The sequence below is a fragment of the Neoarius graeffei genome, chromosome 3 (genome assembly GCF_027579695.1).
Source record: "Neoarius graeffei isolate fNeoGra1 chromosome 3, fNeoGra1.pri, whole genome shotgun sequence".
Taxonomy (NCBI): domain Eukaryota; kingdom Metazoa; phylum Chordata; class Actinopteri; order Siluriformes; family Ariidae; genus Neoarius; species Neoarius graeffei.
This window is the reverse complement of record NC_083571.1, coordinates 38,478,432-38,483,575: the sequence shown is the minus strand read 5'-3', so window position 1 is coordinate 38,483,575 and position 5,144 is coordinate 38,478,432.

The following is a 5,144-nucleotide window of genomic DNA, read 5'->3' as shown; positions in this document are numbered from 1 at the left end:
ATGGCTTGTCAAATTTCCAGGATCTCTCTAAACACTAAGCAGAAGGTTAACATTACCTCAACTGTACATATCAAAAAAGCTCACACTCCAAGTTACACATATTCACACATTTGTTTGACACATTTCTATCTAAAGAGATCAATGGATTTACAGGAAGTCCCACCATGATGACAGCTGCTGCACCCATTCCAATGTCCACTTCCTTTGGACTGAGCCAGAGTTTTTGATCTGTGACATCAAGCCTGACTAGTTTATATGGAGTGAGAGGCAGGGCATCTCGCTTGATAAAGCATTTAAGGAGATTCTGAAAATAAAATTCAGTTCAGTTAATTTGTGTGTGTTTGACAGCTTATTTGTTGTTGTTACTGTTGTTGTGAATAATTACCCGGATCAAATTTTCCAAGTCCTCCCAAAGGAAGGGCATCATGTGAACATCTGTCTGATATTTAGCCAGAGATGGTTGAAAGGCTTGTGATATGGCCATGAACAAATGAAATTTGGCCAGCAGAAAGGAATCCATTTGGGCTTCACAAATGCTGTCAAATGATGATGTCCCTGGGTTCTTCACCTTTTTTGACTTCACAAGGTCCACATATTTCACAATGGAGGGCCAGACTTGTAATGGTCTTTCAACAGCTGGCAAATTTTCCAAACACCTATGGCCACAGAAAGGCAAGGGGAATGTTGAGGATGATGTTGCAGAAGTGAAGTCTTCTCTTCTGGCTGGTGCACAGTGGAAGAGAAAATGCAGTGCTTTAAGCACTTTTTCCACCAACCACACTTCAAAACCACTCTTAAACGCATTATGAAGGGTATGCAGACCACAGCTTCTGACAATTTGAATTTGTGTCCCAGCAAATTGCTCAGCATGCTCTTTTTGCAGGAGTTCCACAAATTTCCAATTAACAGAGGGTCTATCCGTTGGCTAGTGGCCTAGTGGTTAGTGTGTCCGCCTCTCAATTGGGAGATCGTGAGTTCTATTCACGGTTGGGTCATACCAAAGACCATCGTAAAAATAGGACCTACTACCATCTGGCAAGGCACGCTGCAATACAGATGCGAGTGGGGAGTTAAACTCTCGTGGTTACCAGAGGACTAGCCCCCCCACTGTAACCCTAGCTATGCAAGAGGCCGAGGGCTATGGAGATCGGCGCCGCCCGATGCACCACATGGTGCGGGAAGGACTTTGACCATCCATTGACAAGGAGAGCATATTCCTGGGATTTAGTTCCTTTGTACATTCCTGAAATTATGAAAAATACAAGCATTATAAAAACAGCCAACTTATTCCTAAAGCAATGATACCCAGAGCACTTTATTAAGATGTGTATGTCAAATATTTAAATAAAGTAAAGTTTAGTTTACCGTAAGATAAGGTGTGCAAAGACAAACATATACAGAAGAATTGCCTCATGCCACACACACACCCCCAACAGCACCAGCCCCCCACCCCTGCCTACCACCAGACAGCCCCCTCACAGTACACACAGTATTTATATGTAGGTGACAATAAAAACTCATTGAATCCTTAAGTATGCTTATAATTTAGAACATGGAAACATTCAAAATAACTATGGGAATATACTATTCAATTAAGAACCAGCTGGCTTAATTCTAACATCATGGTAGGAAAGCTGGGTAGCTTTTGCAGCTTAGTCACTAGGGGTCACATTTATCCACTAGAGGTCCTAAACTAAAACCAACTGTTGCAAATTTGCTTGCCAATAAATATTATTATCCCATTTAAACACGTTAAACACTGACATTTTAAATCATGTGTTTGTCTTAATTTGTTAGGTTGTTGAATGGCTTACCTTAAAGTTCTCCAGTAAGTCTTCAGCAGTGGAGTGGCCCATATACTGTGATCCCAGATACCGGGACTGCACTCGAGAACCATTCTCGTTATTTGCCCAATACCTGACTTGCAAATCCAGTTGTTTGCTTTTGGTGGTCCTGTTCATGCTTTCGTCAAACATGACAACGAAGCTGCCTTGATTCACACTTGACAGAAGCTCCCTTTTTATGTACGGAGCAAGTCCAAATCGAGCAAGATAACTGGTTTTGTCCTTGCCACAACTAAATGTTTTTGCACATTCTGAGTCAGGGAACATTGCCCTGAAGACGGTGCTCACGTCTTCGTTGGACATATAGGAGTGATGTTGGCTAACCGTTTGCAAAACCCACAGCATTTCAGCCTTCAGTGTAGTAGTTGGGGAGAATGTACTGAAGGCATTACTTGTACGGGGTCCCGAAGACACCAAAGCGGGTGTAACATTAGTGTTTGCATTTGCAGTAGATACTGGTGCCGCAAACATCTGAATGGGGACAGTTGTTGTCTGACTGTTGGCATAGTGCTTGTGCTTCTCCCCTTTCATATGTGCATCAAGGGCTTTACAGCCCATTGTCCCCAATTTAATGTTTTTGTTTTTTTACAAAGTCTGCACCACGCTTCGTACTCCGTCGTTTTTTGTAACCAGCCGCTATATTTTTCATCCTTGAGCCAGTTATCATTAAACAAGGTCAGACTTGATTCTGTGGCAGCCAAACGACACTGAGCTCAAAGGAGGAGGAAGACAGCTGAATTTGTGGAAGCAAGTACAACTGCTCTGAAATAGCCAGTCTGAAATAGCCAGTCTGAAGCACTGCTTCATCTATTTCTACGACATGCGTATAGGCCTTATGGGAAAACCCTGCCCCCTAAATAGTACGTGATGCCTGTACTATAGAGTGCTTCGAGGTCAGCGCGCACCCGGCGGCGGCCATATTGGAAGTCAAAGGTCACTGTGTCAGTGCATTGTTGTTGTCCAGCGAAGCAAAAAGGGGTGACAATGCCGAATACGTGTGTCATTGTTGGCTGTAGTAACCGAGGGGAAAAGGGTGGCAAAAGCTTCCACAGACTCCCCAAAGTCGTGACTAACCAGGGAATTGCAGCACAGGAGAAAAGCGAGCGGAGGAGACGACAGTGGCTGGCTGACATTAACCGATCAAATTTAGGACAACTTTACTGTATCCGGATTTGTTCTGATCAGTTTGTGACAGGTAGGTTAATATTGTCTTGAATTTCATAGTTACTAAAATAGTTATTTTAATTTCATAGTTACCGGTAGCATCCAGTATGCCGGCTGTTGTGTGACCGTCGTCCTTTCCCTCAGTCTCGTGGTCGCTTCAACATAAAACAACAGGGAAGCAACATGGGAGCAACATTCCCCAAGTCCAGCAATGCAGTTGCAATGTGCACACAAAATAGCATGTCTCTTGTCAAATATTATCCAGGGGTGTAGACTAGGCTGGGATAGACTCTGCGAGTGTAACACTTTCCCTCTGATCACTTTTGTCTCTCCGTCTTCAGCAGTAAACACCGACACATCGCGGACCCAACCGGACACAAATCTATTGTATGCTTCCATGCTCTTGTAGTTCTGGAAATCCTTTAGTTCACAAAATGGACTTGGGTGAACCACTAGATAGTTCACAAGATCGATGTATGTCACATGCGGCAACAAGCTGGGGTCAGCTTTCCATTCCTTCTCACTAACAGTGTATGGATCTACATTCCCAATGAAATGTACCTTCTCAGCATAACGCTCCCGTGCCTGCTTATCCAAACTTTCACAGTAGTGCTCCATCACTTCAGATGTCTAAATTCTTAAAAAATCAAAGCTTCTAAGCCCTCTAATGCAGAAACGAATCGCTAAATGTGTACTCTATGATGTGTACTCTATGAGCGCTCTGGAGCGAGTGACTTCCAAGATGGCCGCGCAGACCGCAGTGTTACTATTTTTAGCATCATCTCGGAGCCCTCTATAGGCACACGCTTCTTTTACTGTCTGGTTAGACAGGGATGCGCGCTGGTGAAATAGCATGAAAAATAGTCTCTCCGGACATTGATGTCTTTCAATCTGCCCAGATGAAATTTAATGCCATTCTTTGAAAAATTACTGAAATTTAATAAGTTTTAAGACCTTAAAAACCGTATATTTTATTTAAGACTTTTTAAGGATCTGCGGAGACCCTGTGTTATAATTATAACGCGTGTATTACCATTTCGCTTCTAGGAGCGCCAGCAAAATTATACAATAGAAACTATCCAGACTGGGCACCAACTCAGAAAATGGGCCATGTTTCGTCCAAGGTCAGACTTGATTCTGTGGCAGCCAAACGACACCAACGAGCTCAAAGGAGGAGGAAGACAGCTGAATTTGTGGAAGCAAGTACAACTGCTCTGTCATTGTTGACTGGTTTAATTAATAAGGTAGTTACCCATCTAGAGACATAGAACTTATCGGCTTCCATGGACTTGTAAGCTTTCATTTGAGATTTGTCGACCCACGAAGTCTGCCAAACCAGATAGAATACGATATCTGGGTACTCTATGGTTGGTAGAAGCATCTTATTACCAGAAAAATCAGACTTTTTAAAATAATATGGATCAAAACCACACATATCTATCTTCTCTTTGTATAGAATTTTCGCTCGACCGTTCAAATCGTGGTAATGGTGAAAAAATTCAGCATTGTTTAGAGACACACTTTCACCGGCTGCCATCCTAGTTGCTTTGTATATCCACCATCATGGCAGATGCTCATGACGTAGCACGTTTTGATCACATGGTTGCAAGTCATCTGTTTAGAGCCACCAATTAGCCTAACCTGCATGTCTTTGGGGGAAACCAGAGCACCCGGAGGAAACCCACACAAACATGGGGAGAACATGCAAACTCCACACAGAAAGGCCCTCGCCAGCCACTGGGCTCAAACCCAGAACCTTCTTGCTGTGAGGCCACAGCACCAACCACGACACCACCGTGCTGCCACAGGGAAAACATTATGTAACAAATCAGAATAAATAACTTTCACTTTGTTACTCTTTTCTGAAAGTTAATAAATTTTGTACTAAAATGTTGCATAAATCCATCAGTAAGTTTGTGAGCCAGTTTATCATGCAAGGCTGTTAAAAAGGGCAGATTACTGAGAAATCCTGTTTTAATGGAAAAATGTGAATTTAGGAGACATTCTTCTGGAGAAAAATGAATACTTAAGTGTCTTTCAGCACAAAAATTCTTTTATTTCCAAACGCAAATAAAAATAAGATGAAACATTTTTTTTAAATTAAGTTTTTTTTAAAGTAAAATAAAAACAGATCAG